The 25,751-nt window shown below is 35.5% G+C and overlaps 1 pseudogene across 1 annotated transcript; it reads right to left on the bottom strand.

Annotated features, from left to right (window-relative positions):
• Positions 1-599: 599 nt before the first annotated feature.
• Positions 600-12,524, bottom strand: LOC309817825 (casein kinase II subunit beta-like; annotated as a pseudogene). Its single transcript has 2 exons — positions 12,514-12,524; positions 600-1,290 (listed from the first exon to the last, which is right to left on the bottom strand). The product of its transcript is annotated as a casein kinase II subunit beta-like (transcript).
• Between the last annotated feature and the right edge of the window lie 13,227 nt (positions 12,525-25,751).

Genomic DNA, 25,751 nt, shown 5'->3' with positions numbered 1-25,751 from the left:
TTATGCTTTCTTTGAATTTTATTAAACATTGAATTGATTTTATCAAGTATAAAAATATATTCTCTCTTAAGATTTAATTGCTATTTACTAGTGATATTTGAGATTTGCTTTTTTTAAAATAATGCGAGTCAGTCTGTGGTTTGACACAGCAAAGTCCATTTCAACTTATAGCCCAGAACTATTTAAATAATGTGAGAATTATTTGATTTTAGGTATATGAAAATTTCCTTTCTAAAGACCTGTGATTTTTGTACCTTTCAACATGGTAGTTCTTGTAGATCTTTTAAAAAATTTCTTCATTATTATGGTACTATTCAGTATTCTTCTCATACATTAATCAATGATGCTAATGTATCTTAATAATCAATTTTATTTAGTAATTAAATAAATTACCATAGAATTATTTTTAAAATACCTTATGATTTTACAACATTTATATTAGGAGTCATCAAGCTCTAAACTATTTTTCCTGAAGAGATCTGGCAAGATTTTATATAAATTTTGAGTAAATGCTTATTTTTGCCTTTTTTCTACTTTATTTCATATTCACACCACAATAATGACTCTTCTAATTTAAAATATAAACCATAGAGATTTCCTTAAAGGTGGCAGGGGAGGACTGGAACTGTCAAAGACAGAGTGACAGGTGGGGTTGGGAATAAGTGAACCGTCTTGACAGACTCAAAGTTGCTGGCAGCTTGGAACTGCACCTGGTAGGGCAGTGGATGGATCTTGCAACTGTACACTTTGGACATAAACTGGTTAGTGGGCTGCTTGGGCCGGCATTCAGCATGCACCATGAAGAGCAATGTGAGGGAAACTGGTACCCAAGTAGGGGCCTTCTGTGTGGTGCTGCCTCGATGGTGTCTTAGGTGTGGAATTGTCCATGCACTTGGGGCAGTAGAGCTTCACCAGGGCCTCACCTGGGGTGTCAGAAAGGCTATTGGAAAGCATTGGCTTGTTCTCACAGTGCACGTGGGGCAGTAGCCGAACTCTCCCTGCTGGTACTTTTCCAACATCTGGGTGGTGCCATGGTTTGTGAGGATATAGGTGGTCTGGGTGAACCCATACAGCATCTTGGCTGACTGCTTAATCAGGGTTCTCTGGTTGGGGTTGTCTTCCAGCTCTTCATCAGGCTCCAGGTCCAAGATCATGTCTAGAGCTTGTCTACAGTGAGGCACCTGCTCATTGAGTTGACTGAGATTAAATTTGTCCTGGATGGAGTCTTCATCCACTTCACAGAAGAATTCATAGTCATGGAGCCCACAGAACCAGTATAAATAACACTTCCTGATGTTTAAATCATTTTTTTAATTAGTCATTTATTTTTCCTTACTGATTTCCTGATGCTTCTTTGTCTCTGTAATTTTGCTTTCTTGAGTGATCATAAAAGTCTTTGAAAGTTAGGGGTCTTTTTTTTCTTTTGTTTTGCAAAGCATGTCATGATTAATATGTGTTTCTACTTATTTTAATGAATTAATAAATAAAAATATGGGAATGATATTTTTAATTTCTATGTCCTTTTAAGTGTTTATTGAACATAGTATCGGTAAAGACTAGTAACCACATCAAAAGAGTTCAGCTCAATGGATTGATTTCACATGTCAGAAGATACCTGCTTAGTCAGACTCAGATCAAAAACAGAATACCAATAACCTAGCACATTCTCATCTCAGTAAAAATTGTTCCAGTTAACTGCTCTCATGACTTCTAAAACCTGAGATTTGTCCTGTCTTTTTTTGTACTTAGTATTGATAAATTATGCATTGTGCACATTATAGACGATCAATTCCCATTGTGTGAGTATTCCAGAATTTTTACGGCTTCTCCTATGAGTGGATATTTATGTGGGTAGCACCCAGTTTGGGCTTACAAATAATGCTATAATGAATATTCTAGTGCATGCCTTTCAGTGAACTTATGAATGCACTCCTGTTGGGTTTAGGTATATACATAGGAGTGGAGCTGATTATCTTTGGAACTGTGTATCTTCAGCTTTTGTAAATACTGCAGTTTTTCAAACTGTCCTTATGCTTGAGGGTTTTTTTTTTCTATTGATACCATTTTCTTTAGTACATCTTTATTGGAGTATAATTGCTTCACAATACCATGTTAGTTTCTGTTGCACAACAAAGCAAATCAGCCGTATGCATACACATGTCCCCATATCCCCTCCCTCTTAAGCCTCCCTCCCATCCTCCCTATCCCACCCTTCTAGGTCACCTCAAAGCACCGAGCTGATCTCCCTGTGCTATGCTGCTTCTTCCCACCAGCCAACTATTTTACATTCGGGAGTGTATATACATCAATGCTACTCTCACTTTGCCCCAGCTTCCCCCTCCCACCCCGTGTCATCAAGTCCATTTTCTATGTCTACCTCTTTATTCCTGCCCTGCAACTAGGTTCATCAGTACCACTTTTTTTTAGATTCCATATATATGCATTAACATATGGTGACATACTTCACTCTGTATGACAGACTCTAGGTCCACCCACCTCACTACAAATAACTCAATTTAGTTCCTTTTTATGGCTGAGTAATATTCCATTGTATATATGTGCCACATCTTCTTTATCCATTCCTCTGTCGATGGACACTTAGGTTGGTTCCATGTCCTGGTTATTGTAAATAGTGCTGCAATGAACATTGGGGTGCATGTCTCTTTTTGAATTATGCTTCTCTCAGAGTATATGCCAGTAGTGGGATTGCTAGGTCATATGGTAGTTCTTTTTTTAGTTCTTTAAGGACCCTCCATACTGTTTTCCATAGTGGTTGGATCAATTTACATTCCCACCAACAGTGCAGGAGGGCTCCCTTTTCACCACACCCTTTCCAGCATTTATTGTTTCTAGATTTTTTGATAATGGCCATTCTGACTGGCGTGAGGTGATACCTCATTGTAGTTTTGATTTGCATTTCTCTAATAATTAGTGATGTTGAGCATCTTTTCATGTGCCTTTTGGCCAACTGTATGTCTCCCTTGGTGAAATGTCTATTTAGGTCTTCTGCCCACTTTTTAACTGAATTGTTTGTTTGTTTGATATTGAGCTGCATGAGCTATTTGTATATTTTGGAGATTAATCCTTTGTCTGTTGTTTTATTTGCAAATATTTTCTCCCATTCGGAGGGTTGTCTTTTTGTCTTGTTTATGGTTTCCTTTGTTGTGCAAAAGCTTTTAAGTTTAATTAAGTCCCATTTGTTTATTTTTGTTTTTATTTCTGTTACTCTAGGAGGTGGGTCAAAAAAGTTCTTCCTGTGGTTTATGTCAGAGTGTTTTTCCTATGTTTTCCTCCAAAAGTTTTATAGTGTCTGGTCTTACATTTAAGTCATTAATCCATTTGGAGTTTATTTTTGTGTATGGTGTTAGGTAGTGTTCTCATTTCATTCTTTTACATGTAGCTGTCCAGTTTTCCCAGCACCACTTATTGAAGAGGCTGTCTTTTCTCCATTGTATGTTCTTGCCTCCTTTGTCATAAAACAGGTGTCCATATGTGCATGGATTTATCTCTGGTCATTCAGTCCTGTACCATTGATCTATATTTGTTTTTGTTCCAGTACCTTGTTGTCTTGATTACTGTAGCTTTGTGGTATAGTTTGAAGTCGGGGAGGCTAATTCCTCCAACTCCATTTTTTTTTTTTTTTTTCTCTTCTCAAGATTGCTTTGGCTATTCAGGGTCTTTTGTGTTTCCATATGAATTGTAAGATTTTTTTGTTCCAATTCTGTGAAGAATGCCATTGGTAGTTTGTAGGGATTACACTGAATCTGTAGATTGCTTTAGTCTATATAGTCATTTTCACAATATTGATTCTTCCAATCCAAGAACATGGTATATTTCTCCATCTGTTTTTTGTCATCTTTGGTTTCTTTCATCAGTGTTTTATAGTTTTCTGAGTACAAGTCTTTTGCCTCCTTAGGCAGGTTTATTCCTAGGTATTTTATTCTTTTTGCTGCAATGGTAAATGGGAGTGTTTCCTTAATTTCTCTTTCTGATTTTTTGTTGGTGGTGTGTAGGAATGCCAGAGATTTCTGTGCATTAATTTTGTATCCTGCAACTTTATCAATCTCATTGATTAGTTCTAGTAGTCTCCTGGTGGTATCTTTAGGATTTTCTATGTATAGCATCATGTCATCAGCAAATAGTGACGGTTTTAATCCTTATTTTTCCAATTTGTATTCCTTTTCTTTCTTTTTTTTCTCTGATTGCCATGGCTAGGACTTCCAAAACTATGTTGAATAAGAGTGGCGAGAGTGGACATCCTTCTCTTGTTCTTGATCCTAGTGGAAATGCTTTCAGTTTTTCACCATTGAGTATGATGCTTGCTGTGGGTTTGTCATATATGGACTTTATTATGTTGAGGTAGGTTCCCTCTGTGCCCACTTTCTGGAGGGTTTTTATAATAAATTGGTGTTGAATTTTGTCAGAAGTTTTTTCTGCATCTACTGAGATGATCATATTGTTTTTATTCCTTAAATTGTTAATGTGGTGTATCACATTGATTGATTTGCATATATTGAAGAATCCTTGCATCCCTGGGATAAATTCCACTTGATCATGGTGTGTGATCCTTTTAATGTGCTGTTGGATTCTGTTTGCTAGTGTTTTGTTCAGGATTTTTACATCTCTGTTCATCAGTGATATTGGCCTGTAGTTTTCATTTTTTGTGATACCTTTTTCTGGTTTTGGTATCAGGGTGCTGGTGGCTTCGTATAATGAATTTGGGAGTGTTTCTCCCTCAGCAATTTTTTAGAAGAGTTTGAGAAGGATTGGTGTTTGCTCTTCTCTAAATGTGCTCTTCTCTAAATGTTTGATAGAATTCGCCTGAGAAGCCATCTTGTCCTGGACATTTTTTTTGTTGGAAGATTTTTAATTATGGTTTCAATTTCATTACTTGTGATAGGTCTGTTCATATTTTCTAATTCTTCTGGGTTCAGTCTTGGAAAATTGTACTTTTCAAAGAATTTGTCCATTTCTTCATGGTTGTCCATTTTATTGGCATATGGTTGTTTGTAGTAGTCTCTTATAATCCTTTGTATTTCTGCAGTGTCTGTTGTGATTTCTCCTTTTTCATTTCTAATTTTATTGATTTGTGTCCTCTCCCTCTTTTTCTTGATGATTCTGTCTAAGGATTTATCAATTTTGTTTATCTTCTCAAAGAACCAGCTTTTAGTTTTATTGATCTTTGCTATTGTTTTCTTCATTTCTATTTCATTTATTTCTGCTCTGATCTTTATGATTTCTTTCCTTCCTCTGACTTTGGGTTTTCTTTGCTCTTCTTTCTTTAGTTGTCTTAAAAGTAACATTAGCTTGTTTATGTGAGATTTTTCTTGTTTCTTGAGGTGAGATTGAATTGCTGTAAACTTCCCTCTTAGAACTGCTTTTGCTGTGATGCATAGGTTTTGGGTCATTGTGTTTTCATTGTCATTTGTTTCTATGTATTTTTTATTTCTTCTTTGATTTCTTCAGTGATCTCTTGGTTATTTAGGAGCGCACTGTTTAACTCCCATGTTTTTTTGTGTTTTTTACAGGTTTTTTCCTGTAATTGATTTCTAATCTCATAGTGTTGTGGTCAGAAAAAATGCTTAATAGGTTTCAATTTTCTTAAATTTACCGAGGCTTGATTTGTGACCCAAGATGTGATCTATCCTGGAGAATGTTCCATCAGTACTTGAGAATAAAGTGTATTCCATCACTTTTGGGTGGAATGTTCTATAAATATCCATTAGATCTATGTGGTCTATTATGTCATTTAAAGTTTGTGTTTCCTTATTAATTTTCTGTCTGGATAATCTGTCCATTGGTATAAGTGAGGTGTTAAAGTCCCCTACTATTCTTTTGTTACTGTCGATTTTTCCTTTCATGGTTGTTAGCATTTGCCTTATGTATTGAAGTGCTCCTATGTTGGGTGCATAAACATTTATAATTGTTATATCTTCTTTTTGGACTGATCCTTTGATTATTATGTAATGTCCCTCCTTATCTCTTGTAACAGTCTTTATTTTAAAGTCTATTTTATCTGATACAAGTATTGCTACTCCAGCTTTCTTTTGATTTCCATTTGCATGGAATATCTATTTCCATCCCTTCACTTTCAGTCTGTATGTGTCCCTAGGACTGAATTGGGTCTCTTGTAGACAGCATATATATGGGTCTTTTTTTGTATCCATTCAGCCAGTCTGTGTCCTTTGGTTGCGGCATTTAGTTTATTTACTTTCAAGGTTATTATCGATATGTATGTTCCTATTACCATTTTCTTAATTGTTTTCGGTTTGTTTTTGTGGGTCTTTTTCTTCTCTTTGTGTTTCCTGCTTAGGGAAGTTTCTTTAGCATTTGTTGTAAACTGTTTTCATGGTGCTGAATTCTCTTAGCTTTGGTTTGTCTGAAAAGCTTTTGACTTCTCCATCAAACCTGAATTAAATCCTTGCTGGGTACAGTAATCTTGGTTGTAGGTTTTTTTCTTTCATCACTTTAAGTATATCCTGCCACTCCCTTCTAGCTTGCAGGGTTTCCACTGAAAAATCAGCTGATAACCTTACGGGGATTTCTTTGTATATTATTTTTTTGTTTTTCTCTTGCTGTTTTTAATATTTTTCTTTCCATTTAATTTTTGTTAATTTGATGAATATGTGTACTGGTGTATTTTTCCTAGGTTTTATCCTGTATTGGGACTCTCTGTGCTTCCTGGATTTGGCTGACTCTTTCCTTTCCCATGTTAAGGGAGTTTTCCACTATAATCTCTTCAAATATTTTCTCAGACCATTTGTTTTTCTCTTCTTCTTCTGGGACGCCTATAATTTGAATGTTGGTGCATTTAGTATTGTCCCAGTGGCCTCTGAGATTGTCTTCAATTCTTTTCATTCTTTTTTTCTCTTCTTTATTTTTCTCCTCAGCAGTTATTTCCACCATTTTGCCTTCCAGCTCACTTATTCATTCTTCTGCTTCCACTATTCTTTTACTGATTCCTTCTAGTGTATTTTTCATTTCAGTTATTGTGTTGTTCCTCTCTGTTTGTTTGTTCTTTAGTTCTTCTAGGTCTTTGTTAAACACTTCTTGTATTTTCTCAATCCGTGCTTCCATTCTATTTCTGAGATTCTGAATCATCTTTGCTATCATTACTCTGAATTCTTTTTCAGGTAGATTGCCTATTTCCTTTTCATTTACTTGGTCTTGTAGGTTTTTACCTTGCTCCTTCAACTGTGACATATTTTTTTGCCATCTCATTTTTTTTTTTTTAATGAGTAGGTTGTGTTCCTGTTTTACTGGTTGTTTGGCCCGAGGCTTCCAACACTAGAGTTTGTAGGCTATTGAGTAGAGGTGGTCTTTGTGCTGAGATGAGGACCTCTGGAGGACCTCACTCTGAAGAATATTCCCTGGAGTCTGAGGTTCTCTGTTAGTCCAGTGGTTCAGACTCGGAGCTCCCATTGCAAGAGCTTCCGCCCGACCCCAAGGTCATGAATCAAGATCCCACAAGCCATGTGGGGCAGCAAAAAAAAGAAAAAAAAAAAAAAAACAGTAACAAAGTAAAAATAAAATTAGACTAGGAAACTAACAGATTTATTAGAAAGAATGTAAAAATAAAAATATATATGAATCAACAACTGGAGTGTACATCAGTACCCTATAGTAAAAAAGAGGAGGAGGGAAAAGGAAAAAAAAAAAAGTGGGGGAGGGAAGGCCTTGGCTGTGGAGAGCGAGGCCTAAGCAAGGGTGAGGTTTGGGTGGTGTATGGGACCAATGCTCAGGACCCACAGGGCTGGAAAATGTCCTAAGGGCTGTGGGGGATGGGGCTTATACTCAAGGAACAGTAGGAACCCAGGCGTGCCACCCACCCCTGGTCTCAGAGGGTAGGGGACCTCACCTGGGAGCCTAGCAGGGGCAGAGCAAATGCCCTCCTCTCCTCTCCTGCTCCTCTGGTCTGGGGTCCGGGAGGGTCCCTCCTGCCTGCCTCTCTGATCTCCCAGGCCTCTCTCCTATGTCCCCAGGACCAATACGGTAGGGGGAAAAGGGGGCCTTGGAGGGCAGGGGACCAGCCTGGGAGCTCAGCAGGCTCCCTGTGCCCAAGTGAGTAGGGTAATCACCCTCTGCTCCTCTCCTGATCCTCCTGGATGGCCCCTCCTATCTGCCACTCCTGATCTCCCCAGCCTCCCTCCTATGTCCCCAGGACCCATGCGGCCTGGATGGGGCTTTGAGGGGAGGGGGAATTGGCTTGGGAACTCAGCAAGCTCCCCAGCCCAAGGGACACCAATGCTGTCTGGGCTCCACTTCTCCCCCATCGGTCTGCCTACATCCTACTCGTTCACTCTGAGGTTCCTCCTGTCTCCTTGGGGGTCAGAGTCCCCTACCAGTGGCTGGCAGGCACCCTAGTTGTGGGGAGAAGCTAACTCTGTGTGTTCCCACACCACCATCTTGACTCCTCCCCTGTGCTTGAGTTTTGAGGTACATAATTTACTTTGATATTTATAAGAAATCTAAAAACTCAGCTTTTATTTTCCTATTTACACAAACTTTCAGAAATATGTGTTTTAACTTCAAAATATTTTATCACATTTTGTTTTAATTACTAGTTTTATAACATTGTGGTAAGAAAATGTGATGTAAACCCTTATAATTTATCTGTTTTCAAGTGTGTTGCAATTTATTTTAAAATGTCCAAAGTATGTTGGAAAAATAGGAGACAGAAAGTGGATAGAGTGAGAACATAGTTACATAGAAAGAACAGTCTACAGTTTAGTAGTTAAATGACCTCAATTTCCTTTTTCTATTATCTTCCTGTTATGTTGAAATTTTTTCCTTTTACATACTGTCATTGATTTCTTATTAACTTCTTTTTTACCTTCTTATCATTTTTTTCTAACACTCAATGGTTTCAGACTAATCATATCCCTAATTTGGACTGGTATATTTGTAAATATCAATTGACATTTCTTTCATTCTTCATCACTTTTTAAATAGTTTTTGTATATAATTTTTTTTTAACATTTTTATCAAACATTTGGGTAATTTGTTTCTCTCTGTGTACATGTAGTTATTGCATCTTTAAAACTCAGACTTTATACTTTGCTTTTGATTCAGGAATTTAACCCAAAAAAGGATTATTGCTGTGACATTTATAATCAGATTAATGTTTCTTGTTGTCTTAGGGCCTCTAGTGTGGCTGTAATTTTTAGATTTTGTTTTTTACTTTCTTAGCAGTATTTTTTAATCTCACCTAAACCCATTTTTGCCTCATTATTCCTTTCTCATTCCAGCCTGTTCTTCCCATCTAATTAGTTATTGCTGTTTTATAGACATTATGTATTTTTATGTGATTATGACAACAAAAGTTTTCCTGAAATTCCTCCTAGGTCATTGAGTGTTTTTTTGACACATATGTACTGGGCTCTTATTTTCCAAAAATGATTCTAGGTCTTGGGGACTGATCAACTAGCAAGAAAAACTTGAGTTCTTACACTTGAGGAACTTGAATCTGACAGGGGCAAGGGGGGCAATCAATAAAATATTTGGAAAATAAAAGAATAAACATAGTAGATAAAAATTCATGTTATGAAAAAAATCTAACAGACCAAGAATTTTCATAGTACATTGGGGCAGTTGATGTGGAGTGGTCAGGTGTGGCCTCTGTGAGGAATGAAATTGAAGGAGTAAGCCAGGCGATAATGTGGGGAAAGCCATTTCCAGACAAAGAAATATCCTGTGCAAAAGACTTAAGTCAGCTCTAGTATAAAATACATCCTCTCACCTTTGGAAAAATATTACTTTCATGTACGTTTGCATCTTTACACTGTCAAAGTATCATTATTTAGTTTAATAAAGTCTTTGCTCCAATTATCACAAACAAATGTAGAAATGCATTATCTCTTCTTTGGATGAACTTAATCTGGATACTTTATCAGAATATTTTAAGGTATATCATGAACTACAATTTGTTAATATAAAACTTAAAGAGCCAGTTAAAAAATATGAAGTTGATTTTTTATCATTAATTTAGAACAATTTTACATGCTTCCAATTAATTTAGAGATTACCAAAAAAGGGGCATTTAAAAAGCATTTGATCTTCAGAAAACCTTTACTAAGTAATTATAAGCTCTTAAGATCACTTTCCTTTAGGGCTTCCCTGGTGGCACAGTGGTTGAGAGTCCGCCTGCCGATGCAGGGAACACGGGTTCGTGCCACGGTCCGGGAAGATCCCACATGCCATGGAGTGGCTAGGACCGTGAGCCATGGCCACTGAGCCTGTGCTCCACAACGGGAGAAGCTGCAACAGTGAGAGGCCTGCGTACCGCCAAAAAAAAAAAAAAAAAATCACTCTCCTTTGAAAAGGAAAGCATGTGTTCTTTTGTGTAATCCATCTTAAACTTTAAAGTTTTTCATTCTGGGCAAAAGAAGTTTGCTCAATATTTTCCAAAATAAATATTTCTAGATGCACAGTAAGTTAGCAAAAGACGAGAATTTGAGCTATGTAAATTTTGAAAATTTTAGTGGATTATGTTTGTCACTAATTTCTAGTACTGAATCCTCTCACTAGATCTTTTTAGAACTTATTTAGTTTTTTGCTGTTGTTGTTTCTTTTTTTTTTTTGCATATTACCTTTATTTTGCAGAAAATGTTTTGCTCATTGTCTTTGGCTATTTTTTTCAGAAGAAAAATATTGCCATTGTATGTTTAACAATACAAGAGGCAATTACATATGCTCAAAATAAACACATTCTATTGGGCAGAACAGTGAAATTTCCATTGCAGTTAAAGTCTGTTGTCCTCAACTATGAATTTATTATTTTGTCCCTAACAGCTTAACTATAAGTATGATAGCTGTCACAAAAGGGACCTGAAAACTACTCTGAAGAAACAAGGGATGCAATTGAAAGTATGCTTTTTATTTCACTAAATAAGACGAGTTGAGTTTATTAATTCTAGTGTGTCAAATCTTCTATATTCTGTAAGAGACACAAAAAAATAAGTTTCTGGATCTTAGCAAACAAAATTTTATTATGATCAAGTAATGGTGATTTAATAGTCCAACTGAGTTTTGTTTCCATACTTAAATTCATCTGTAGCATATAAACGCAACATAGGACAACACTTGTGTTGCAGATGATGGGTGGGGTTATTTTTTTGATGAACAACAGGACATATATTCCTTTTCATATTTTAAAGTGAAGTTAATAAGATTTTTTTTTCTTTCTTGACCTATGAGACTGTCATTTTGTACCTAGATCAAATCCTGAGTAAAACTGGTAGACATAAAAAAAAAATAATGTATATTTTAAGGAAAGGCTTTGGTTTACATGGAAGGTGGTGACAGGGATATCCATGAGGTTATGAGGCCAAGGTGTGATATTGGCTGTCAGGAATATCTGTGGCCACGACATGGTTCTTATAGAGTGAGAATCCTGAGGAGAAGGGACCTGAGATTATTTGGGTAAGATAGTGTTCACTGGGAAGGTCTGGACTCCCAGCCCATTAGGTAGCTATGCTGTCTGAGACCCTGGTGTGAAGGTGCTCTGCTAGCTGACCACAGGTTGGGGTACTGATGCAGTCCTGTTGTGCTCAGGAGTAACATGATAGTATGTACACACATGCTGAGGCTGGGCTAAGTTCATGGGATCAGATCATGGACAACTTGCAAATGAATTGTCAGAATAGGTTGGAGAATTTTTCCAATGAGTGTATGGGCTAAGTATGAGCTTGTCCAAGTGAGGAGGAGTCCTAGGCACGGCTTTGAGGACAGGGACAGGGATGTGTGAACTGTGGTTCCTCAGCATAGAGCATTTTTCACAGCCATGGGTGGAGAAAAGTGAGACAGGACCTCCAAACTGAGGATGGGGGTTGACAGCAGGTAGAAGGAACTGAGTCCAGGGATAAGCTACTTCCATTAGTAATACCCAGGTTGCTGTTTGTCTCTGGGTTCTTCCATCTTATCTTTGTGATCCCTGCTTCTTTTTACATCACAGCAAGCCCTTGCAAATCAGTTTTATGTAGTTTTAAGAGCTGTAATCTCTTTCTGGTAAGCCTTGACAGATATGCATTGAGTCTTGAGAATGCCGTGGCTGGTAGTCATCCCCTGTAGACCCTCAACTCATACTATATGAATTTAGAGCTTTTATTTATGTAAGGAGTTCAATATGCACATATGAATTGGACTGACCCCCTAGGCACCCACTCTCTGTTCACACACTTCCAGAAGTGGTTGCTCTCCATCACAAAATCCAAGATAAAACAACACATGGTGTTCGGGTCCAGGCCAGACATACTCAATTTCAGCACTGGGAACATCCTCCTGCTGTTATTGGTGACCATCACCTGGTTGGTGAGCTCTCTGAAGTACAGCCATATCTAACTTTTCTTGGTTGACACTGGGGTCACCCTTCTCCCTGCCAGCCTGTAGCTCTCACTTCAAGGAGCTCAGCTGGTGGTCCACTCTATTGCAGGCTATTCTACAAGTTCCGGACACCAAGGGAGATTGTCCTCTTGCTGACCCTTCTTCATGGCCCTCCAACCCAGACTTACTTACCCAAGAGCCATATTTAACTCCTTTCAACAGCCACTCTTCCAAGAAAAGGAGCAGCAAAGGTCCACAGTTCCCAGGCAGAGACCCGTGAGGAGAAGACTTGAAGGTAGGGGAGGGGCAGAGGGGTGAAGATAGAGGATAGTCCCCTTGAACTCCTGCAAGGCATGACTAAAGTAGCTCTTTGTGGCATTGGATTTGCTTTAAACAATTAAAAATCAGACTATTGACTAGCACACAAATATTTATAAAATATACAAATAAAACTATTGATATCTTTGAAGCCCATTTTTAAACAAAAGGAACATTTTTAAATGTGCCAGGATATAAATTATGGGTACCTCAGGATTATTATAACTTTTCTATAACATTTTATTAGATCTTTATGGTGTTTTTAAAAATGTTGGCCACTGATATTTGAAATTTGATAGGTATTTATAAAGTTTCCTCAAAGGATTCTTATGACAGCTAAAATTTTTGCCTATTTAGACAGACACTTTTGGCTGGCTACTCGGTAAAGTACCACATGCTGTGATTATTACGTTTTGTGCTTTCCAAGTCAACACCCAGATGCCTGTGAACCTGACCTGCACAGAGTAGTTATTTTGGTTCTTTAAACTGCCTGCCAAACTGTTACAGTAGCTTTTACATATGGACAGATGGCCACTTCAGAACAAATCAAAATATAATATTTGGTCTCTGAACTTACTTTTGAATTCAAATCTTTGAAGATGAATGCTAACTCAGATTGAATTTTGGGTTTGACTAATTGTTTTGATGTTCTTAGGCAGTTTTCATGAAACATATTTGATCAAATAACTTAACATGGACTTCACTTCTTATTAGTTGTATAATGTCCCTTCTGGTGTGTTAAATGCAATAAAAATTTGAGCATATATACTAATATGTAGCTCCTACCCAGCATATGATGAACAAAATATGTATTAACAAGAGACATCAATCCATTTCTGAGGTTATGCACGTAGTTTACTGCTGAAATGCGGTAAAACTTTAAAATTTGTAATTTCTGGTCAGAGTTTATGAGAAACATGAATATGAGCAAGATAGGTAAATTTAGTGTTTTTTTAACAAGGTAGATATGGCACAGACTTCAAACTATAACACAGATTTCAAGCAAACAAGGGTAATTACATTGATTTAAGCAGTTCTTTCCCATTTATTCATATATTTTTTTGTCTTAATTCAGACCTAGCTTAATTCACCCCTCCCTCCCTCCTTTCCTCCCTCTCTCCCTTCCTTCCTTCCTTCCTTCCTTCCTTCCTTCCTTCCTTCCATCTTTCCTTCCCTTTCTTCTGTTCTGCCTTTCTTTCTCCTATGTCTTTAAACTGCAGTCCTGAGTAAAATGGATGGTTTCAGATTAACCTAATTAATTACAACTAAATAGCCACTTATGTCATTAACCCAGGATACTGCCCTGGGCTACTCAGATCCAAATGTAGATTTCATATTTTCAATGGAACAATGTTTGTTAGAAAATATATTTCATATTATAATCTTTATAATGAGAAAAATGCTAATTAAAACCAAAACCATTAGTCACCTGTAAGATTTGAAATATATGAAAAGTTTGATAACACTCTGTTGGTGAGGCTAAGGAGGAAAAAGCAGTCTAATATTTTGTTTTTCAAAATGTAAAATGGGACAACATCCATGGAGAAGATTTTATCAATATCTAACAAAATCATAGCTGTATTTGGCCTTTGATCTATCAATCCCTCTTCCAGGAATCTGTTCCAAAGATCCAAAAGTACACTGACATTAGTTTGAAATGACATGTATCAAATGTTCTTCAATGTAACATTATTGGTACTAGTAACAAAATTGAAATCACCCCCAAAATCCAAAATTCTAACACCAAAATCCAACAGTTATATAAACTGCAATATATCTACACAGTGGATTACTATGTACTTGCGCAAAGCAGTTGGGAAGATCTCTACAAAATGGATTAAATGGATTATATATTGTATATTTTGGAGTATAAATTGTTAAGTGATAAAAGGAAGTTGCAGAAAACTGTGTATAGTATGTCACCTTTTGTGTAAGAAACCCTCCCTTCCTTCCTTCCTTCTTTCCATCCTTCCTTCCACCCCTTTCTCTCTCTTTCATCTCTGTTTCTTTTCTTTATTATTTCACAGTTTGTGCTTTTTTTTTTATATTTGCAAAAATAAATAAGGGAAGGAGAGAAGAAAAACTCATAAAAATTGTTCCCTATAAGGTAACTGTCTCTCCATTCTGAAAAGTGAGACGTTGAAATCATCTACTATTATTGCACTTCTGTCTATTTTTCTAGTCAATCTGTCAGTGTTTGTTTTATATATTTAGGTGCTCTGATGTTGCATGAATATATATTTGTAATTGTTATATCTTCCTAGTGATTTGACCTTTTATCGTTATATAATGTCCTACTTTGTTTTTGTGATAGTTTTTTGTTCAAATTGACAATAAATTTTAAGCATAATTAACTGTCATTAGCACAAATTCATGAACTGTATCTTCGTTTTTCTCATTTTTTGAAACCTTATATTTATAATCATAGTTATTTATATTTGATAAATAAAATTATTTATAAAGAATTCAAGTTATAAGTAAATGGAAATGTATCATTCAATTTTTGTTTTCTTGCTAGTGGAGGACATTAAGCAAAACTAAGATTTTTAATTCATAAATATGGTAATAAAATTGAACATGTATTTAAAGTATTGAAATAGTATAACTGAAGAATAAAAGAAACATTATAATAAATGCTTTATTATCATTAATGTTAAATTCTTTTGATTACTGATTTTAATTGAAGATTTTAAAAATACACTATAAAAAATAAAAATACATTATAAATATATTTGCATTATAAATCTATATTTAAAACTTGTAAATGTTGATAGAACTAATTGTCCTGTTGAATAATGGAACAGAGTTCCTCATCTAATTATTTAATTTTTATGATCCTTGTGAAATAACAGTTAACTATTTGAAATGTGCTATTCATTTTTGTATGTGTTTTACAGAAAGAAATTGTATTCTGTCATAGCTTACATTTCTAAATTCAAAAAGGCAAATATTTCAAGACCTTTATTATCTTGATCATTTTGACACATTTAAAAATCATCCAATTTTAACAAAGATGTCCTTACCAGGAAATGGTAAGTTCTATTGACAAGTTAAAACAAATGACCAATTATTATTTTTAATTATATTTGTTGCTGGGAAAAAGAAATTGTAGAAAACTAGTCAGAGAAGAAGGATTATATCCTTTAATTTGTAATAAATTTATTTGTAAAGATGGGTGATGTGATGCCTAGCTGTGAAAATAAGTAACATGACAAGTAAATATTAAAGCCATGGAAGTGATCTAAAAATACCTGGATAATTATTGCAGATTATATAAATGTGGGTTTCTGGGGTAGGATTGGAGGTACCAGCCACTTTCCACTGGAAACAAAGCTTCAGTGACTTATATTCTATTGCCAGAAGAACTGGGGAATTTAAACATAGAAATAGAGTAATTGGATGATTTATTTCATAAGCATACATTTTTAAATGTGGCTGATGACTTTTCTTGAAAGTAAAGCCAGAAGGATTTTAAGATTCTTAACTGTAAATATTAGAAATGATTATTATAATACTTTCCATGATAAAATTATTTGAAACTTACTCTTGTATATTCCCAATGAAAGGTGATTCTTATTTTTTATTGTGGCTAATTTAATGAAATAATATTTTATACAAAACACAATTTTCCTAACTTGGAAATTATAATTAATTAAATTAAGAACACATTTGAGTTTTGAGTGTTGTCATTTAGACTGTGGGCATTATCAGGGCACAATAATCCACTTGGTGAAAATTTAGTCTAGTTGAAGGCCAATTATTTTACTTCCTAGTAATTCACATGATATATCCTTGCAAATAGAAGCAGCCGCTAGCCAAGTAACTAGGGAGAAACAAAGAGCCTTGGGTGGGTGATATTTCAAATTCAACAGTATAAAGCAAAGAAAAATAACACATTTTAACACATAAAAAATGCTAGAAAAAATGTTTACATGCATGATTCTAGTTTGGTAATTGCTTCTATTCTAAATTTTTTCATATCAATTCAACAATAAACACCTTCCTATCATATAAATCACTATCACTTATAAGTAAGTAGGGTTGTAGTTTTAAAGTATTTGGTTTTATCAAGTAATATATGCTCATTAAAAAAATCACATGTTAAAGAATGTTTTATATTAAATGTCAACAGAGTCAGATCACTTCTTCACTTCTAAGTCTACTCTCCAGACAAGTTCTTCACAATTGCTTATATTTTGGTTATTTCCCTTCTCAAACAATATATATTTTCTGAATTTATTAATATCAGATAACATTTATTATTCCCCCAATATCAAATATAAATATTTAACTCACTCAGGTCCTCTTCTCCAACTGTTTTAGTCAATTATGTTATTGTTTTGGTTTTTCTGTCAATTATCTTTAGTATAAACAATGTAATTAAACTCAATCATTTTTCTATAGTCCTTTAATTCAGTTTTCATACTTTATATGACAATTTTAATGCCCTTGTTTCTCTACCCAATTTTCTTCACAATCTGCTTTGTGTAAGTTACATTTTTATCATAGCTCTTGGATTTTCATTCCATCCTTAAACATAGCATCTTCTTTCCGTGGCCTGAAGATCGACTCAAAATTGAAAGTAAATAAACAATATTTTCATCATTATGGTTGCAAACATATTGAGCAATAAAATACCAATTGTCTTCCCATCTTTAGGAGTTCAAATCCAAATGCCCCTTGAGGGAGAATGTTAGGCTGAAAGAATTTCCTCAGTTGGTAAAACATCATTTAAAATTATATTTGGAAAATAATTTCCATCCTCAGTTTCTGTCATTTTTGGAGGTTATATTGGCCATTTAAAAATTGCATGTACTGCTTTTATTCTCAACATTTTTCAGTTCTAAATCATGCTTATCATTATGTTCTACTACCTTTATTTCTCAAAAGTACCTGTAATGATCTCCACTGGAATTTTATTACCTTCTCTGTTGGGTTTTCTCTTTGTTTTTCTTTTATTATAACTTTCTTTTGCTTAATTTACATATTAGTTTCTTTTCTTCCCTTAAGCTCATAATGAAAGATCTTCATAAACTATGAAGTTAGCAGATAACATTTCTGAGTCCTAAGCACTATAGTGTTGATTTTAAGCTTAGAAATTTCTTTAATCTCCTAAAAATGAAATATATACATATATATAGACAGTATGTGTTCCCCCAGCTGATTGGTAAATAAGACTGTCTTCTATTTAGGTCTGTACTCAAGTGGGGTATTATAGGATGAGAGGCTACACACAGTAATCTCTTTTTTTCACCTGATCATAGCAGTCTGCCTTGCTGTTGATAGCACAAGCACCAAACTGACAAAGGCTTTACTATGAATCAACATTCAGACTATTGATCTTATTTAGGATTTAAATGTTTTATTTAAATGTTTTAAAAAGTTTCATTTTGAAGTAAGTGTAGGTTCATTAGCAGTAATAAGAAATAATGCAGAGGGGTCTCATGTACTCATTTCCCAGTTTCTCTCAATGGCGACATCCTAGATTATAGTACAATATCACAACCAGAATATTAATTTTTATGTAAGATGTGTGAAAAGTCAAGGCCCAGTTTTTTTTAACCTATCAGATTGCTCTAGTACCATTGGTTTAAAAGGCTATCTTTTCTCCATTGAATTGTTCCTTTCACTTTTGTCAAAAATCATTTGGGCATATTTGTGAGTTTATTTCTGAATTTTCTGTTCTCTTCTATTGGCCTACGTGTCTATTCCTCCACTCACACCACACAGTCTTGATTACTAAAGATAGTATAAGGATGAATTGGGAGATTGGAATTGACATATATACACTATTGATACTACGTATAAAATGGATAACTAATGAGAACCTACTGTATAGCACAGGGAACTCTACTCAGTGCTCTGTGGTGATCTAAATGGGAAGGAAATCCAAAAAAGAGAGGATATATGTATACGTATAGCTGATTCACTTTGCTGTACAGTAGAAACTAACAAAATATTGTAAAGTGACTATACTCCAAAATAAATAAATAAATAAATAAAGCAGTAATAAAAAAAAGATAAAGAAAAAAAAAATAAGGCTTAAAATTGGGTAGACTGGCTTCTTCTACTATATTCTTCATTTTCCAAATTCTTTTTGTTCTTCTAGTTCCTTTGTTCTTTTCCATATATATTTTTAAATAATCTGGTCTATACAAAAATTCTTGCTGATGTCTTGATGAGAATAGTTTTAAAATTATATATCAATTTTGGCATAATTGAAATCCTTACTGTTATGAGCTAAATTGACTCTCCCCAAAATTTATGTGTAGAAGTCTTAACACCCCAGACTTAACAATATGATAATGTGACTATATTTGGGATATGGTCTTTAAAGAGGTATTTAAATTAAAATGAGGTAATTAAGATGGGCTCTAATCCAACCTGATTTGCAATTAGGACAGACACACATAGAGGAAGACTCTGAAGGTACAGAGAAGAGATGGCCATTTAGGAGCAAAGAAGAGAAGCCTTAGGCAAAATAAAACCCTGCTGACATCTTGATCATGGACTTTAATAAGCCTCCAGGATTGTGAGAAAATATATTTATTTTATTTATGCTACCCAGCCTTTGATATTTTATTATGATGGCCCTTGCAAAACTAACGGTTACCAAGCTGAAGCTTCCAATCTATAAACACTGAATGTCTTCCATTTATTTAGAACCTCTTTGATTTTTTTCATGAGCATTTTATAGTATTTTGATGACAAGTCTTGTAAATATTTGATTATTTGGATATATTTCTATATTTCATTTTTGAGTGATTATAAAAATCTCACTGCCCATAGTTAATTCCTAGCAAATAGGTTTACAATTAATATTTTATGTTTGTTTTATATCCTGTATCCTTGCTTAACTTATTAATTCTAAAAGGGTATTTTTTTGAGTATATGTGTATTCCTAGACTTCAGTTTGTATACAATCATATCATCTGCGAATAGAGACAAGTTTATTTCTTTCTTACCTACATATCTGTCTTTTAATTATTTTTCTTGCCTTACTGAACTTGCTAGAACACCTCATACTATGTTAAATGAGTGCGGTGAGAGTGAATATCCTTGCCTTGTTCCTGATCTTGAGGAGGGAAATAATTCAGTCTTTCATCGTTAAGTATAATGTTAACTTTGGGATTTTTGGTTTTGGTTTTCTTTTTGTTTTTGATTTCCATAGATGCTGTTTATCAAGTGGAAGAAGTTATTCTCTATTCCTATTTTTCTGAGAGCTTTTTGTCCGTTTGTTGTTTTTACAACATGAATGGTTGTGAAATTTGTCAAACCCTTTTTCTGCATTGAATTATATGACCATGCAATTTTTTTTTCTTTAGGATTGGGTCAATTACATTGATAATTCTTGAATATTGAACTGGCTTTACATGCTGAGAATGAATATCAATTGGTAATGGTGTATAATTATTTGTATATATTGCTAATTCTATTTATTAATACTTTGCTAAGGATTTCTACATTTATTTTATGATGGAAATTGGTGTGTAGTTTTCTTTTTGTGTATTGTCTTTTTCTTGTTTTGGTATTACTATAATAATACCGTCATAGCAATAGAAATAAAAATCCAGTATTTTACTTCAAAAACTGTGATCCTCATGAACAAGATCTGTGATTTCTGTCATTAAAGATGTGGGGATAGGGAACTAACAAGCCATTATTTTTAAGTTTAATACTTGTAATTTATTCTCTGGAATCATATGATCATTTATCATATGTGATTGCCAATAGGTGAATTTTACAACTACAGTAAGGGGTGGTGGGGAAGTACAAAGAGATTCTTCTAATACCAGACACAAAACTGAATTTCTGTGTAATTTAGAACAAATTGATTTAACCTAATGGAATTGAAATTTCTGTGCTGTAAAATGGGAATTATGATGCCAACTATTAACAGTATTGGGGAAATCAAATGAAATAATATAAGTAACACCTTGTAAGAACATAGATTTTTTAATAAGCTCGGTGAGAAATTAACTGTATCTCTATTCTCTATCTATCATCTATAGAAATAGAAAAAAATAGAAAGATAGATGTGGGCCGGGGATAAACAGGATTTCCACTTCCAACATCCATCATGTCCTTAAAAGAGAATGTAGACTAGGCTTTGGTGGGTTTGACAGGAAAGTCAGAATCCAAGTTGCTCATAAATATTTCACAGGAAGGACATAGATGCTGCTTAAAGTTCTTTCTGAATGGCGTTAGGTGACTTGATTCTGAAAAAGCTTTGAGCTTAGAAAAAATGAGCTTTGCGTATTGACAAGAGTCCTCACATGGGGACAGGGTCAAAATTAACAGACTCTGCAACCCAAAGGAGGCTGGCTGAATATTCCCGCTACCTTTGCTCTGATCATGTGACCATCTCACGCTTCTGTCACTTTCATTAAATAAAAATTAATCTTAACATATTTGGGCAGGAGTGGGGGTGGGTTGGCATGGATGTCTACTCTGTCAAGGATTAAAAAATATCCTTTAGTTCTCATCACCTAATCAGTTGATTTCAGCTCCATTTTCTCCCTTTTCTTTCTTTATCACTGCCTAGCCTTGTCCCCTAGGAGTTTCAGACCTTGTTATTCATAAATGGCATAACTTCGTGCACCCTTTTCCTTTTTACTCAAAAGTTTTCTCTAAAATCAAAGGATTACTTGGCTGATTATAAAATTCTTGCATCACATATTCTTCCTCTCAGTATATTTTAGATACTGATCAAACTGTCTCCTTGCATGAATATTACTGTGAAGATGTCGAATCCATCTTGATATTTCACACTAGTAGGGGGCATGATTTTTTCCCCTCCTACTCCTAGGATTCTTTCTTTGTACCTGAATTTTAACATCCTTACCAGAATATGCTTTGATTTGGAATGGTAGGTATGAATGTTAGGTTTCATTATTTCTTGGAAATCTATGAGCCCCTTCAGTCTACACATTCAACTTGTTTTTATTTCAGAAAAAATGTTGAAAAAATTATACTTTAGACTCTTTCTATATTTTCATTTGCTTAGTTCTTCTTAAAAATATCAATAATGCATGTTAGATATACCTTTTTAAAGTCTAGCGTTCCTTCTGTGATCATGTTTACATTCCCCTTTCTCTCTCCCTGCTCCACCTCCCTCCCTCCCTCTCTTTCTTTCTCTCTGAGTCACCCTCAGAACTACTTATAAACATCTACCTTTTTCCACCTATAACGGGCATTATTCTCTACACTGGCTTTTCATTTTTTGTCATATTGTGACATTTTGCAACTCAATTCTATATTCTTTGGACATCCTATACAGTCTCTTTGGAATACTTTTTTCTCATTGTTCAAATTTCACTTATTACTTATAAAGATGATATTATCTATAAATTCTGTGAGAATAATGAGAAGCATTTCTTTCATTCCTTTGTTTTGCTGTAACCATCTTTTTATCAGAAATGACCATTTACTGATTTAAAGAAAACTGTTTTGCGCATAGAGCACATATCATTTCCTTTCTAAGTATGATCCATCTTTGAATTATTTTTGCTGCTTACCAGAGATGTTGACAACTATGGTAACTGGGACTATCTGGGGCGTGGATTCAGAGGTGTTGACTCCAAACTCTTCCTCAACAAATTGCTTGGGTGACAGAAAAATCTTCTTTGGTATTCAGCGTACATTTGGCAGATGTGAAAACCATTCAGTATTTAAGGATGGGGAAATTTATAGCTGATCACGGGTGACTAGAGTGATGGAATGGCTAAAGGCGTTAAGGGAAGAGGAGGGTTGTTCTTCATAGATCAAGAAACTGTCACTGCCTTAGACTACAGCTCATGTGACCATTTTCGCCCCAGAGCTGCTGACAGTATGAGGGGTAAGCTCTCTGTCTGTGTCTGCTACTGTTAGAAATGTATTTTGCTATTAAGCAAAAACCAGGAGCCCACTCTACCATTGCTGCTAAATTACTCTCAAAGTTGCTGACATTCACTGCTGCCTAAAATCACCTTTAAAAAAATGGCTTTATAAAATATAGGTTAAATATAAAATTCACCCATTTCGCGAGCATTTAATTCAATAAATTTTTGTATATTGTAGAGCTGGTCTGCCTTTCTTTGCCTCCACCCCTGCATGCTCTTCTCCTAGAATGGAGGTTCCATGCCAAGAAGACCATGAGCAAGATGCCTTCTTTTGTCGTTATGGTCCTGCTACTGTCACAGCCCCTAGGTGCTGAAAGAAACTGAAATAGCAAAGTAATATTCTGTTTCTTCTTTCTTCCTTCTAAATTCCATCTAGTGCCTCCAATTGGCAGAAACCAAGAGAAATTCAGAAAGCTAGGTTGTCTGAAATATGTGGCTTGCATGTTTATCCCTCAAAAGTACAGAAGAAAGTGCAGAAAGGAAAGTGTAATATTGAGAGCCCATCATATTGAAAGCTAGAGTATCCAGAGCACCCCTCAACTTATAAAATCATGGATTGCCTCCTCTATTCCTGTCTTAGCCCATTCAGGCAGCTATAACAAATTACCGTAGACTAGGGAGGGAGACGCAAGAGGGAAGACATATGGGAACATATGTTTATGTATGACTGATTCACTTTGTTATAAAGCAGAAACTAACACACCATTGTAAAGCAATTATACCCCAATAAAGATGTTAAAAAAAAAAAAAGTATATGCACCTATAACATAAAAAAAAAAAAAATTACCGTAGACTGGGTGACTTATAAACAACAGAAACTTATTTCTCACACTTCTGGAGGCTGGGAAATTCAAGATCAGGTGTCAGCAGGTTTGGTGTCATTCATTCATGAGGGATCTGCCCTTATGACCTGATCACCAACCAAAGGCCCCACCTCCAAATGACATCCCACTGTAAATTAAGTTTTAACATATGAATGGGGGCACTAACATTTAGTCTATGGCAATGCTTTTCCTTCTCTCCTCTATTCAGCTCTCAGTGAAGTAACTTTCAGGCTAGGAAAGAAAGTGTACAGATGGTTTTATTTATTTTTATTATTTATTTGTTTTTTATTTGCCAGGTATCTGCTTTTCTGTCGCAAATATCTGGGTCCCAACAGGATATATTCCACAGTACCCAGAGCCTTCCTATAACTCTTGATGTCTTAACTGTCATTTTGTAGAGGTTGTGCAGAATAAGATACTTAATATTTTTTTGGAAATGTACAAATATCTTGGAGACTGAGGAAGTTTGTGAAAATAAATATCATGCACTCTTGTTTAGGTTAATATTTCACATTTTTTGGCTAGTATAATTCTATTTGTATATTGAAGTTTTTTTTTCTATTATATTAAATCTTGAATTTTCTACTATTCTTTTTTTTTTTTTTTTTAATGAAGTCCAAGGTCATTGTTGGTACAGCAATTCATCAGTGAGGACAAACAACCAATTTATTGTTGCTAAACAGATTAACATGCCAATCCTTTAAAAAAAAAAAAAAGCCTTGTACAATAATAGTAGCCATGCGTTAGCCACTTTAATATAAAATGTGATCAAAAGTCAAAATACAAGAGTTCAAAAGGCATAGAAAAACCAAAAATTTTCAGTTTTATTACAAGTTTTAGATTCTGGAAATAGTTTAAAAAAAAAAAACTTATATGCTAATTTCAGCCCAGGGCTAATTTTTTTACAACCAAACTAAGAATTACTACAAGGGAACATCAATGCAACAAAGAAGTAAAATTTGCAAACCCAAGTCACAAACTTGCTAACAAAGTTAATAATCATGGTAATGGGGCTTCCCTGGTGGCGCAGTGGTTGAGAGTCCGCCTGCCGACGCAGGGGACGCGGGTTCGTGCCCCGGTCCGCGAAGATCCCACGTGCCGCGGAGCGGCTGGGCCCGTGAGCCATGGCTGCTGAGCCTGCGTGTCCGGAGCCTGTGCTCCGCAACGGGAGAGGCCACAACAGTGAGAGGCCCGCGTACCGCAAAAAAAAAAAAAAAAAAAAAAAAAAATCATGGTAATGGACAGCACCAAAGAGCAACTGATGCCTCAGTTAAATTTGAAAGAAACAATGCCTTCTCTAGGGCAGAGAAACATGCAAACAATTCTGCTTCAAGAAATTTGCATAGAAATAGAAAATGCTAGAGCCTTTACCACAAATGAAATTACAAAGCCTCAACATGTTAAATTCAACGCAAGGAGCACCAAATGTTAAATTGGAGCCAAGGTATGACTCAAAACATTTAATTTCCAGCTATGCAACTAGCAAGATCACAAGAATTTCAGGTGTGGAAAGGCACCCTAGGCACGCTCTTGAAAGACATGAATTTGATACAACGTAACCTTAAATCAATGCAGACATTCCTGTAAAATTTAAATTTTAGAGGGCACCATAAGGCATCAGGATCTCTTCTCAAAGTCACTCTTGATATTGTCAGCAACAATCACATCTTTATGATCTCATTAATGACCTTTCACAGATCTCTAGCCTGTACACGTACAGCAGAACCCCCAATATCGTGGGAAGCCCTTTCAGTTTGGCCCTGCTTAACGTGTTTGTAGAATGACTTTTAAGCCCAGCCGTGGCCTAAATGGTGTGAAAGGGACTACTCCCTGGGCATCTCAAGACTTCTCTTCAGTCTGAGCTGTCTCCCAGGCCCCTCTCTTCCACACCTGCCCCCGGGGTAAGACTCCAGAACTCTGGGATTCTGAGCCTGACCCCAGGCAACCTCACCGACACCCACCTTTGGAAGCTCCACTATTCCTCATCTCCAGCTCCCCCTGGTGGGGTCCAAAGTGACAGTTTGGTGCAAGGACTTGAAGAAACAATGCTTATTTACAAATTCGTATTTTGTAGACCTTTCCTTAATTGAACACCTGTGACCTTTACAGTCGCTCTCCAGACCCTTTCCAGAGGTGTAGTAGAATATGCGAAGCAAAAGGACATTTTATTTCTACAGGAAGAAAAAGGATTAACATACATAGTAATAACTGTGTCCATCAAGAGTAATTTGTAATCAGAAAATGAAGACAAATGCCCCAGAAGCCTGCATTTTATCGACACTGCCACTTTCCCAAAACAAGAACCTCAGAAACAAGTCACTGGATCTGCTTTCAGTGAATCAGGAGCTCCCACATTTGTATTCCTCAATCTTTGAGAAAAGTACCAGATGAAACTGACCCACCCCTT

The sequence above is a fragment of the Grampus griseus genome (assembly GCF_964374135.1).
Source record: "Grampus griseus genome assembly, contig: HAP1_SCAFFOLD_533, whole genome shotgun sequence".
NCBI lineage: Eukaryota > Metazoa > Chordata > Mammalia > Artiodactyla > Delphinidae > Grampus > Grampus griseus.
The sequence above is the reverse complement of the archived record's forward strand: the minus strand, read 5'-3'. Positions and strand labels throughout refer to the sequence as shown.